At 43.4% G+C, this 14,096-nt stretch overlaps 1 non-coding gene and 2 pseudogenes across 1 annotated transcript; all 3 read left to right on the top strand.

The window, feature by feature from the left end:
* The first annotated feature begins 98 nt into the window (after nucleotides 1-98).
* On the top strand, nucleotides 99-2,093 carry LOC127011923 (small subunit ribosomal RNA). The gene has a single exon (XR_007765382.1). It is a non-coding gene; the product is annotated as a small subunit ribosomal RNA (ribosomal RNA).
* Nucleotides 2,094-3,271: 1,178 nt separating this feature from the next.
* On the top strand, nucleotides 3,272-3,450 carry LOC127011864 (5.8S ribosomal RNA; annotated as a pseudogene).
* A 402-nt stretch (nucleotides 3,451-3,852) lies between these two features.
* LOC127011990 (large subunit ribosomal RNA) lies at nucleotides 3,853-13,551 on the top strand (annotated as a pseudogene).
* The last annotated feature ends 545 nt before the right edge of the window (nucleotides 13,552-14,096 follow it).

Raw genomic sequence — 14,096 nt, 5'->3', positions numbered from 1 at the left:
ATAAAAATGGCCGTATTCGATAGAAATAAAATCTATAACAACATATATATTGCTAATTTCTATTCAAAAAATATGAATGAAATATGAATAAAAACATTATTCTGGTTGATCCTGCCAGTAGTTATATGCTTGTCTCAAAGATTAAGCCATGCATTTCTAAGTACACACGAATTAAAAGTGAAACCGCAAAAGGCTCATTATATCAGTTATGGTTCCTTAGATCGTTAACAGTTACTTGGATAACTGTGGTAATTCTAGAGCTAATACATGCAATTAAAACATGAACCTTATGGAACATGTGCTTTTATTAGGCTAAAACCAAGCGATCGCAAGATCGTTATATTGGTTGAACTCTAGATAACATGCAGATCGTATGGTCTTGTACCGACGACAGATCTTTCAAATGTCTGCCCTATCAACTTTTGATGGTAGTATCTAGGACTACCATGGTTGCAACGGGTAACGGGGAATCAGGGTTCGATTCCGGAGAGGGAGCCTGAGAAACGGCTACCACATCTAAGGAAGGCAGCAGGCGCGTAAATTACCCACTCCCAGCTCGGGGAGGTAGTGACGAAAAATAACAATACAGGACTCATATCCGAGGCCCTGTAATTGGAATGAGTACACTTTAAATCCTTTAACAAGGACCAATTGGAGGGCAAGTCTGGTGCCAGCAGCCGCGGTAATTCCAGCTCCAATAGCGTATATTAAAGTTGTTGCGGTTAAAACGTTCGTAGTTGAACTTGTGCTTCATACGGGTAGTACAACTTACAATTGTGGTTAGTACTATACCTTTATGTATGTAAGCGTATTACCGGTGGAGTTCTTACATGTGCTTAGATACTTGTATTTTTTCATATGTTCCTCCTATTTAAAAACCTGCATTAGTGCTCTTAAACGAGTGTTATTGTGGGCCGGTACAATTACTTTGAACAAATTAGAGTGCTTAAAGCAGGCTTCAAATGCCTGAATATTCTGTGCATGGGATAATGAAATAAGACCTCTGTTCTGCTTTCATTGGTTTTCAGATCAAGAGGTAATGATTAATAGAAGCAGTTTGGGGGCATTAGTATTACGACGCGAGAGGTGAAATTCTTGGACCGTCGTAAGACTAACTTAAGCGAAAGCATTTGCCAAAGATGTTTTCATTAATCAAGAACGAAAGTTAGAGGTTCGAAGGCGATCAGATACCGCCCTAGTTCTAACCATAAACGATGCCAGCTAGCAATTGGGTGTAGCTACTTTTATGGCTCTCTCAGTCGCTTCCCGGGAAACCAAAGCTTTTGGGCTCCGGGGGAAGTATGGTTGCAAAGCTGAAACTTAAAGGAATTGACGGAAGGGCACCACCAGGAGTGGAGCCTGCGGCTTAATTTGACTCAACACGGGAAAACTTACCAGGTCCGAACATAAGTGTGTAAGACAGATTGATAGCTCTTTCTCGAATCTATGGGTGGTGGTGCATGGCCGTTCTTAGTTCGTGGAGTGATTTGTCTGGTTAATTCCGATAACGAACGAGACTCAAATATATTAAATAGATATCTTCAGGATTATGGTGTTGAAGCTTATATAGCCTTCATTCATGGTGGCAGTAAAATGTTTATTGTGTTTGAATGTGTTTATATAAGTGGAGCCGTACCTGTTGGTTTGTCCCATTATAAGGACACTAGCTTCTTAAATGGACAAATTGCGTCTAGCAATAATGAGATTGAGCAATAACAGGTCTGTGATGCCCTTAGATGTCCTGGGCTGCACGCGCGCTACAATGAAAGTATCAACGTGTATTTCCTAGACCGAGAGGTCCGGGTAAACCGCTGAACCACTTTCATGCTTGGGATTGTGAACTGAAACTGTTCACATGAACTTGGAATTCCCAGTAAGTGTGAGTCATTAACTCGCATTGATTACGTCCCTGCCCTTTGTACACACCGCCCGTCGCTACTACCGATTGAATTATTTAGTGAGGTCTCCGGACGTGATCACTGTGACGCCTTGCGTGTTACGGTTGTTTCGCAAAAGTTGACCGAACTTGATTATTTAGAGGAAGTAAAAGTCGTAACAAGGTTTCCGTAGGTGAACCTGCGGAAGGATCATTAATGTTTTAATATCCTTACCGTTAATAAAATATTTGTTTATATTATAATAAATACATTATAGTATTACAAATAAAATATGAATTGCCAAAATGTATATGAGATCTATTATAGATCAAATGAAATTTCGAACAAGCAAATCGAAATAATGCAAATATTAAAATTATATATTGTATTTAATACATATGAGAGAAATTAATAAGCAGCCAAAGCAAACAAATAAAAATTCGAACAAGCAAATCGAATTATTAAAATAATAATATTAAATTATTATTGTATATCCTTACCGTTAATAAAATATTTGTTTATATTATAATAAATACATTATAATAATACAAATAAAATATGAATTGCCAAAATGTATAATGAGATCTAATATAGATCAAATAAAATTTCGAACAAGCAAATCGAAATAATGCAAATATTAAAATTATATATTGTATTTAATGCATATGAGAGAAATAATAAGCAGCCAAAGCAAACAAATAAAAATTCGAACAAGCAAATCGAATTATTAAAATAATAATATTAAATTATTATTGTATATCCTTACCGTTAATAAAATATTTGTTTATATTATAATAAATACATTATAGTAATACAAATAAAATATGAATTGCCAAAATGTATATGATCTAATATAGATCAAATGAAATTTCGAACAAGCAAATCGAAATAATGCAAATATTAAAATTATATATTGTATTTAATACATATGAGAGAAATAATAAGCAGCCAAAACAAACAAATAAAAATTCGAACAAGCAAATCGAATTATTAAAATAATAATATTAAATTATTATTGTATATAAACACAATTAAAATACTGTGTGTATATGGACCATAATATACACGCGTTGCGATATGTATTGTTCATCTCAGTTATGCGCATACATTGGATAATGCAACAACCTAAAATGTACAATGTTGTACCTGGTTTTATACAGGTTATCGCTAAAAAAGTATTAATATATATATATATATATTTATTTACAATAAATGCAATTTAAAAAGAAATACTTTGATATATATTGGTTATATAAAACTAAGACATTTCGCAGCATTCGTTTTAGGTATAAAAATAAATTTATTGAAGGAATTGATATATGCCAGTAAAATGGTGTATTTTTAATTTCTTTCAATAAAAACATATTTGACAAAATTAAGAAACCAATTTATAAAACTCTAAGCGGTGGCTCACTCGGCTCATGGGTCGATGAAGAACGCAGCAAACTGTGCGTCATCGTGTGAACTGCAGGACACATGAACATCGACATTTTGAACGCATATCGCAGTCCATGCTGTTATGTACTTTAATTAATTTTATAGTGCTGCTTGGACTACATATGGTTGAGGGTTGTAAGACTATGCTAATTAAGTTGCTTATACAAATTTTATAATGAAATTTTATAAGCATATGGTATATTATTGGATAATAATAATTTAATTATTTTATTCATAATATTAAAAAATATATGAAAAACATTATCTCACATTAGTAAATAATTTGAATGTGAAAAACGAAGAGAAATATTTTCTTTTTCAATCAAATGATACTGAGAAATGTCTAGCATAAAAATTTATCTAGAATTGTCTCTTATTAATGATTAGAAAATAGAAAACCGTTGACAATATTATTGTTCTTCGTTGATTCGTTAAATCAAACAAATGCCATTTATATACAGATATTATTAATATAACGAATTTAATAAAATGTTTTATCATTATATATAAAGAATTAATTGCATATAAAAGTTATACACAACCTCAACTCATATGGGACTACCCCCTGAATTTAAGCATATTAATTAGGGGAGGAAAAGAAACTAACAAGGATTTTCTTAGTAGCGGCGAGCGAAAAGAAATCAGTTCAGCACTAAGTCACTTTGTCTATATGGCAAATGTGAGATGCAGTGTATGGAGCGTCAATATTCTAGTATGAGAAATTAACGATTTAAGTCCTTCTTAAATGAGGCCATTTACCCATAGAGGGTGCCAGGCCCGTATAACGTTAATGATTACTAGATGATGTTTCCAAAGAGTCGTGTTGCTTGATAGTGCAGCACTAAGTGGGTGGTAAACTCCATCTAAAACTAAATATAACCATGAGACCGATAGTAAACAAGTACCGTGAGGGAAAGTTGAAAAGAACTCTGAATAGAGAGTTAAACAGTACGTGAAACTGCTTAGAGGTTAAGCCCGATGAACCTGAATATCCGTTATGGAAAATTCATCATTAGAATTGTAATATTTAAACAATATTATGATAATAGTGTGCATTTTTTCCATATAAGGACATTGTAATCTATTAGCATACCAAATTTATCATAAAATATAACTTATAGTTTATTCAAATTAATTTGCTTGCATTTTAACACAGAATAAATGTTATTAATTTGATAAAGTGCTGATAGATTTATATGAATACAGTGCGTTAATTTTTCGGAATTATATAATGGCATAATTATCATTGATTTTTGTGTTTATTATATGCACTTGTAGGATTAACAATGCGAAAGATTCAGGATACCTTCGGGACCCGTCTTGAAACACGGACCAAGGAGTCTAACATATGTGCAAGTTATTGGGATATAAACCTAATAGCGTAATTAACTTGACTAATAATGGGATTAGTTTTTTAACTATTTATAGCTAATTAACACAATCCCGGGGCGTTCTATATAGTTATGTATAATGATATTTATATTATTTATGCCTCTAACTGGAACGTACCTTGAGCATATATGCTGTGACCCGAAAGATGGTGAACTATACTTGATCAGGTTGAAGTCAGGGGAAACCCTGATGGAAGACCGAAACAGTTCTGACGTGCAAATCGATTGTCAGAATTGAGTATAGGGGCGAAAGACCAATCGAACCATCTAGTAGCTGGTTCCTTCCGAAGTTTCCCTCAGGATAGCTGGTGCATTTTAATATTATATAAAATAATCTTATCTGGTAAAGCGAATGATTAGAGGCCTTAGGGTCGAAACGATCTTAACCTATTCTCAAACTTTAAATGGGTAAGAACCTTAACTTTCTTGATATGAAGTTCAAGGTTATGATATAATGTGCCCAGTGGGCCACTTTTGGTAAGCAGAACTGGCGCTGTGGGATGAACCAAACGTAATGTTACGGTGCCCAAATTAACAACTCATGCAGATACCATGAAAGGCGTTGGTTGCTTAAAACAGCAGGACGGTGATCATGGAAGTCGAAATCCGCTAAGGAGTGTGTAACAACTCACCTGCCGAAGCAACTAGCCCTTAAAATGGATGGCGCTTAAGTTGTATACCTATACATTACCGCTAAAGTAGATGATTTATATTACTTGTAATATAAATTTTGAAACTTTAGTGAGTAGGAAGGTACAATGGTATGCGTAGAAGTGTTTGGCGTAAGCCTGCATGGAGCTGCCATTGGTACAGATCTTGGTGGTAGTAGCAAATAATCGAATGAGACCTTGGAGGACTGAAGTGGAGAAGGGTTTCGTGTGAACAGTGGTTGATCACGAGTTAGTCGGTCCTAAGTTCAAGGCGAAAGCCGAAAATTTTCAAGTAAAATACAAATGCCAAACAAATATATATATTATATAAAATCTAGCTAAATTAATATACTTGAATAATTTTGAACGAAAGGGAATACGGTTCCAATTCCGTAACCTGTTGAGTATCCGTTTGTTATTAAATATGGGCCTCGTGCTCATCCTGGCAACAGGAACGACCATAAAGAAGCCGTCGAGAGATATCGGAAGAGTTTTCTTTTCTGTTTTATAGCCGTACTACCATGGAAGTCTTTCGCAGAGAGATATGGTAGATGGGCTAGAAGAGCATGACATATACTGTTGTGTCGATATTTTCTCCTCGGACCTTGAAAATTTATGGTGGGGACACGCAAACTTCTCAACAGGCCGTACCAATATCCGCAGCTGGTCTCCAAGGTGAAGAGTCTCTAGTCGATAGAATAATGTAGGTAAGGGAAGTCGGCAAATTAGATCCGTAACTTCGGGATAAGGATTGGCTCTGAAGATTGAGATAGTCGGGCTTGATTGGGAAACAATAACATGGTTTATGTGCTCGTTCTGGGTAAATAGAGTTTCTAGCATTTATGTTAGTTACTTGTTCCCCGGATAGTTTAGTTACGTAGCCAATTGTGGAACTTTCTTGCTAAAATTTTTAAGAATACTAATTGGGTTAAACCAATTAGTTCTTATTAATTATAACGATTATCAATTAACAATCAATTCAGAACTGGCACGGACTTGGGGAATCCGACTGTCTAATTAAAACAAAGCATTGTGATGGCCCTAGCGGGTGTTGACACAATGTGATTTCTGCCCAGTGCTCTGAATGTCAAAGTGAAGAAATTCAAGTAAGCGCGGGTCAACGGCGGGAGTAACTATGACTCTCTTAAGGTAGCCAAATGCCTCGTCATCTAATTAGTGACGCGCATGAATGGATTAACGAGATTCCTACTGTCCCTATCTACTCAGATCTCGCCCCTATGCAAGGGGGAGTGCTTGCCCGACAAGCAAGTACTTAAATTGCTACTGGGGTGGTTGCTATGTACATAGCTATAGCTTCTAGTCCAGGGCGTTGGTTTGGCGCTTAACCCAGACCCTTGCATTATATACTCCCTTGTGGGTATATTAGAATGCCGTGGCTGTAATCCCTTCAGTGCGGAACACGTCACGTTAAATAAGTTCGGAGGGATCCGAGACACACCTGTCCCTATCTACTACTCACAGTCGGTGTTAGATTGCTCGTGCGAACAGACGTGTTTTCCGTACGCTCCGCGAGTGTAGCCAATATTGACTGATAGAGACCAGATACGAAGCTAGAAACAGCACGAAAATTCGTGTTTTGTGCCTGCGAACCCAGTGCGCGTGTTTTCCCTGTGTAAAAGTGGTGAAACCGGGTGAAATTGGGTTTTTCCCATTGGAAATTTTCCATTGCGCCACGTGTGTCACGAGAGAGGCGCTCTCTTGAGAGAGGCGTTAGGCTTATTTAGGCACATTTTGCCTAAAACAGCTGTGCGGTTTGTGTCATCGCTAAACTTTTATCAGCTGATCAGCTGATAGAGCTTTCCGACCAGCTGATAATAAAGGGGTAAGTCCTTGGTGGAAAAGCTTTTGGGTTGGAACTGCCGATAACCGGCGGATGGCGCCACCCAAAATGGATGTTGGAGATTCTGGCAGTGAGAGTGCTAGTAGTAGGGGAAGCAGTGGGGGCAGAGGACGACCCAGAGGTAAGCGCAATAAAGCGCCGCTGAGGGACGCCTCTAGGTGCAAGTTGATGGCACTGGATGCAACTGCCGCTGACACTGCGACAGCCCCTGCCGCTGCCGCTGCCGCTGCCGCTGCCCCTGCTGCTGCCGCTGCCGCTGCCCCTGTCGCTGCCCTTGCCGCAGCCCCTGCCGCTCCCGCAGCCCCCGCCGCTGCTGAATCCTCTGCTGAACACGAGAAGACCTTCGTTGCACCAGCCAGTCCTCTAAAATCCTTCTCGGATAGGGAGTGGAGAGGTAATGGTGCCGTCGCTGCCGAGATGGGGGACATCCGATCGGAGATCGGTAGGATGTTCATGGTCTCCTATGCCAACCCGGCCACAAATGTGAAGGTGCAGTCCGTAGCCAACCGCTACGAGGAGGTTGTTGCAGCCCTCCTTATACGGATTGGAGTGCTTGAGGACCGCCTTAAGAAGCAGGCACCGGTTGCCTCGGCCGTCTCATACGCAGCCGCCGCTGCTAGAGGCGCGCACCTTATCGCCTCACCTGCTGCCCCTGTCGCCCCCTATGCCCCTGTAGCCGCACCGCGGAAAATCCGGGAGACCTGGTCGGCAGTCGTTGCATGTGATGATCCGGCCTTATCAGGGAGGCAAATTGCGGACAAGGTCCGCAAAGAGGTAGCGCCTGCTTTGGGCGTCAGAGTGCATGAGGTGCGAGAGTTGAAGCGGGGCGGCGCGATTATTCGCACGCCATCGCAGGCGGAGATGTCGAAAATCGTTGCCTCCGCAAAATTCGCTGAGGTGGGCCTTAAGGTGTCCAAAAACACTGCCGCAAAACCCAGGGTGACGGTACAGGATGTGGACACCACTGTGACGCCGGATGAGTTCATGATGGAGTTAAAAGAGAAAAACTTCGAGGAGATGTCGCTGAAGGAGTTCCAGAAGGCGGTAGTCCTGGCGACCAAGCCCTGGTCAGCAGCTAACAGCGCCACTATAAACGTGACGCTGGAAGTAGATGATCAGGCGTTGGCCGTTCTCGAAAGCGGGAGGGTGTATATCAAGTGGTTCTCTTACCGCTGCCGCTCTCAAGTGCGCACCTATGCGTGCCACCGATGCCTTGGTTTTGACCACAAAGTCAGCGAGTGTCGGTACGCTAGAGAAAACCAGGTCTGCCGCCAGTGCGGACAGAACGACCACGTCGCGGCGAAGTGCAAAAATGCGGTGGACTGCCGTAACTGCCGCCATAAAGGGCTACCCTCGGGGCACTATATGCTCTCGGGTGGATGCCCGATATATAGCGCTGTGCTAGCCAGGGTGCAAGCTAGACATTAACATGTTCAGCTTCATCCAAGCGAATTGTGGTCGAGGCCGTTGCGCTGTCATCGAGCTTGCAAAGCGGATGAGAGATGCTGGCCACCTGTTCGCACTCATTCAGGAGCCCTATGTGGACGCAGGCAAGCGTCTCACTGGACTCCCTGGAGGCATGAGAATCTTCGCTGACAAAAGGAAGAAAGCTGCCATCATCGTGGACGACCCGTCTGCCATCTGCATGCCCATCGAGACATTGACGACGGATTATGGAGTGTGCGTGAGTGTCACAGGAAAATACGGCACCATTTTTCTGTCCTCCGTATACTGCCAGTACTCAGCTGCCCTGCAGCCCTACACTGACTACCTGGATACGGTTCTGCTGCTAGCCAGCAGGACACCGACAATCCTCGGACTTGATGCGAATGCGGTTTCCCCGATGTGGTTCAGCAAAACTCCAGCTAACTCTGGAGACCGTCTGAATCGCGAACGGGGACAGCACATGGACGAGTGGATCATCGCAAGCGGTGTCTGTGTGCTTAATACGGCCAGCCAGGTGTTCACGTTCGATAATCACCGCTCCAGAAGTGATATCGACGTGACCTTCACCAACGAAGCAGCGCGTGTGTGGGCAACATACGAATGGAGAGTTGACTTCTGGGAGCTGAGTGACCACAACATCATCACTGTTGAGGTTACTCCAGATCCAAGCAGTACCGTTGAGAGCCTAGCTCCGGTACCGCAATGGAGGCTCTCCAATGCAAGTTGGCGAAGATTCAGAGTAGAACTAAGGGATGTAGCTGAATGTCTCGAGGAACTGGAGGAATCGCCGTTGGATGATCATGTGTCAGCCCTTCGCTCCATCGTACACGAAGTGTGCGACAGGGTAATAGGGCGCAGGATACCTGCAGCAAGGGGAAACGTAATATGGTGGAATCCTGAACTGAGTACCAAGCGCCAAGAGGTCAGGAGACTGAGGCGCAGGCTGCAGGCAGCTCGTCGGAGTGGCACCGGCGATGTTGAGCGACTTGCCGCTGGATTAAGGCTTGCCTCAGGCCAGTATAAGAAGCTTATCCTGATGACAAAGGAACAAAACTGGCGGGACTTCGTGGGACGGCACAAGGATGATCCATGGGGGCACGCCTACCGAATATGCCGAGGCCGGAAAAAGACAACCGATCTTGGATGTCTTAGGTCGAACGGCGCGCTACTTACGACATGGCACGACTGCGCAGATATACTCCTCCGCAACTTCTTCCCTGTTGCGGAATCCACAGTGCGTGAGGGTATAACTCCTGCTGCTCCACCGACCCTCGAAGCCTTCGAGGTGGCAACCAGCGTCGCGAAGCTGAGAAGCCGGCGATCGCCGGGAATGGACGGCATCACGGGTGGGATCGTCAAGGAGGTATGGCGTGCTATCCCTCAGCACCTGACGAAGTTGTACTCTCGATGCCTCTCGGAAGGATATTTTCCTGCCGAGTGGAAACACCCGAGAGTGATACCGCTGGTAAAGGGGCCAGATAAGGACAGGAGCGATCCTGCCTCTTATCGTGGCATATGCCTTTTGCCAGTGTTCGGAAAGGTGCTGGAAGGGATCATGGTGAATCGACTGAAGGATGTGCTACCGGATGGCTGCAGATGGCAATTTGGATTTCGGCCTGGACGCTGCGTTGAGGATGCGTGGATGCACGCTAAAAACACCGTTTCCACCAGCCGCGAGAGGAGGGTGCTGGGAATCTTTGTTGATTTCAAGGGTGCCTTCGACAATGTTGAGTGGAACGCGGTGCTGGATCGGCTTATCGACGTCGGCTGTCGAGAGATAGACTTGTGGAAAAGTTATTTCTCCGGTCGAAGTGCCAGTATCATCAGCAGTTACGAAGCGGCCACAGTGTCGGTTACACGGGGCTGCCCGCAAGGGTCCGTCAGTGGTCCATTTATTTGGAACCTACTGATGGATGTGCTGCTTCAGCGCCTGGAGCCACATTGTGCTCTGAGCGCGTTTGCAGATGACTTGCTACTTTTCGTCGATGGGAATTCCCGTGCCGATCTGGAGCGAAAGGGTGAGCAGTTGATGGACATCGTGGGAGCCTGGGGAGCTGAGGTTGGAGTGAGTGTGTCAACCAGCAAGACGGCAATCATGTTGCTGAAAGGGAATCTTTCAGACACTAGGAGACCGACGGTACGGTTTGCTGGAGCAAGCCTGCCATACGTCACCAAATGCCGGTACCTTGGCATCTTAGTCGGCGAGCGGATGAGCTTTCTCCCGCATATCTCTGCTCTCAGAGATCGGCTGGCTGGAGTTGCCGGAGGGCTAGCACGGGTGCTCCGAGTCGATTGGGGGCTCAGCTCCCGTGCTAAGAGGACGATATACAGCGGACTCATGGTCCCCTGTGCACTCTTCGGTGCCTCGGTCTGGTACAAGGCGGCGAGCAAGGGCAAGTCCTTAAGACTCCTCACCTCGTGCCAGAGGACCATCCTATTAGGATGCCTACCGGTATGCCGCACAGTGTCCACGGTGGCACTGCAGGTGCTTGCTGGTGCTCCTCCAATGGATTTAGATGCTCACAGGATGGCAGTGAAGTTTAAGCTCAGAAAGCACGTTCCCCTGGACGAGAGCGACTGGCTCTATGGACAGGACTTGTCTGTGTTGGACTGGAAATCCAAGATGGCTCTGCTAGACGAATGTCTGCTAAATGAGTGGCAACTCAGATGGGACCAAGCGGCTCACGGTTTTGTGACTCGCCAGTTTTTCCCAGAGGCAGCGTTCGTCTACAAGAGGAAGGACTTTGTCTTCACCTTAAGAGCCGGATTCTTGCTGACAGGACACGGGTCGTTCAACGCTTTCCTCCATGGTAGAACCCTCAGCACCACAACCGCATGCTCATGTGGAGAGGAGAGTGAGGACTGGCTTCACGTACTATGTGAGTGCCGCCTCTATAGCGATTTGCGTGACTTGGATGCCCTTGGCATTGTTCGAGTCCAAGAACGATGGAACGTCGCAGGAGTAGTCGAGACCCCAGAACGGATGCGTCTCCTAGGAGCTTTTGCTGATGCTGCCTTCTCGAGGCGTAGGATGGAAGCGACGAGGGATGAACCGCAGGCGCCGGGACAATAGTCCCAAAACCCCCTTGCCGTGTGGCAACGGCGAAGAATACTGCCACAGCTTGTCATTGCTTGTCGTAGGAGGCGACTAATATGACATGGTTGCCCCATCCGAGCTTGTCGGAGCTGAAGGGGTGAGGCCCACCGAGCCTGAAATTTCGGTGCCACGGGTTGAGTGGTTCTCCAAGGCTACTCATTGAGGTCGGCCCCCTAGTGGGAGTTTCGTGGTGGCTGTGGTTGACACCTATATCGCGGGTAGAGTCCCCGGGCTCGACGTGGATGTTGCGTTAATACAACTCGGGTGCTGCGACCCAAAGAACAGTAGAGATTTTAGATAGATCTCGCCCCTATGCAAGGGGGAGTGCTTGCCCGACAAGCAAGTACTTAAATTGCTACTGGGGTGGTTGCTATGTACATAGCTATAGCTTCTAGTCCAGGGCGTTGGTTTGGCGCTTAACCCAGACCCTTGCATTATATACTCCCTTGTGGGTATATTAGAATGCCGTGGCTGTAATCCCTTCAGTGCGGAACACGTCACGTTAAATAAGTTCGGAGGGATCCGAGACACACCTGTCCCTATCTACTATCTAGCGAAACCACAGCCAAGGGAACGGGCTTGGAATAATTAGCGGGGAAAGAAGACCCTTTTGAGCTTGACTCTAATCTGGCAGTGTAAGGAGACATAAGAGGTGTAGAATAAGTGGGAGATATTAGACCTCGGTTTGGTATCGCCAATGAAATACCACTACTCTTATTGTTTCCTTACTTACTTGATTAAATGGAACGTGTATCATTTCCTAGCCATTATACGGATATATTTATTATATCTTATGGTATTGGGTTTTGATGCAAGCTTCTTGATCAAAGTATCACGAGTTTGTTATATAATCGCAAACAAATTCTTTAATAAAACGGTGCATTTATGTATTTTTGATTTGAAAATTTGGTATAACTCCAATTACTCAGGTATGATCCAATTCAAGGACATTGCCAGGTAGGGAGTTTGACTGGGGCGGTACATCTCTCAAATAATAACGGAGGTGTCCCAAGGCCAGCTCAGTGCGGACAGAAACCACACATAGAGCAAAAGGGCAAATGCTGACTTGATCTCGGTGTTCAGTACACACAGGGACAGCAAAAGCTCGGCCTATCGATCCTTTTGGTTTAAAGAGTTTTTAACAAGAGGTGTCAGAAAAGTTACCATAGGGATAACTGGCTTGTGGCGGCCAAGCGTTCATAGCGACGTCGCTTTTTGATCCTTCGATGTCGGCTCTTCCTATCATTGTGAAGCAAAATTCACCAAGCGTTGGATTGTTCACCCATGCAAGGGAACGTGAGCTGGGTTTAGACCGTCGTGAGACAGGTTAGTTTTACCCTACTAATGACAAAACGTTGTTGCGACAGCATTCCTGCGTAGTACGAGAGGAACCGCAGGTACGGACCAATGGCACAATACTTGTTCGAGCGAACAGTGGTATGACGCTACGTCCGTTGGATTATGCCTGAACGCCTCTAAGGTCGTATCCGTGCTGGACTGCAATGATAAATAAGGGGCAATTTGCATTGTATGGCTTCTAAACCATTTAAAGTTTATAATTTACTTTTTAAACGACAATGGATGTGATGCCAATGTAATTTGTAACATAGTAAATTGGGAGGATCTTTGATCACCTGATGCCGCGCTAGTTACATATAAAAGCATTATTTAATACAATGACAAAGCCTAGAATCAATTGTAAACGACTTTTGTAACAGGCAAGGTGTTGTAAGTGGTTGAGCAGCTGCCATACTGCGATCCACTGAAGCTTATCCTTTGCTTGATGATTCGATAATAAAATTGCATAATTTATTTGTTGTGTTGAACTTCTTATATAAAGTTCAACCAACAATCTATTTGTATGCATTGATTGTTTGCTTGGCTTTGTGGCGAATTTTTAATCCTTTATATATTACATTCCTAAGGTCTAGATTTTCAAGTAAGAGACCAATTTGATTAACATATCAATATAAGTACAACTCGACCATCTAATAATAACAATATGAATCGTCATCTTATTACTGACGCGAAGATTGGCAAACATATAATATACAAATATTCCTAAGGTCTAGATTTTCAAGTAAGAGACCAATTTGATTAACATATCAATATAAGTACAACTCGACCATCTAATAATAACAATATGAATCGTCATCTTATTAGTGACGCGAAGATTGGCAAACATATAATATAAAAATATTCCTAAGGTCTAGATTTTCAAGTAAGAGACCAATTTGATTAACATATCAATATAAGTACAACTCGACCATCTAATAATAACAATATGAATCGTCATCTTTTTAGTGACGCGAAGATTGGCAAACATATAATATAAAA

This window comes from Drosophila biarmipes, unplaced genomic scaffold (assembly GCF_025231255.1).
Source record: "Drosophila biarmipes strain raj3 unplaced genomic scaffold, RU_DBia_V1.1 ptg000016l, whole genome shotgun sequence".
NCBI classification, from domain to species: domain Eukaryota; kingdom Metazoa; phylum Arthropoda; class Insecta; order Diptera; family Drosophilidae; genus Drosophila; species Drosophila biarmipes.
Note: the sequence above shows the minus strand (reverse complement) of the source record. Positions and strands in the feature narration are given on the sequence as shown.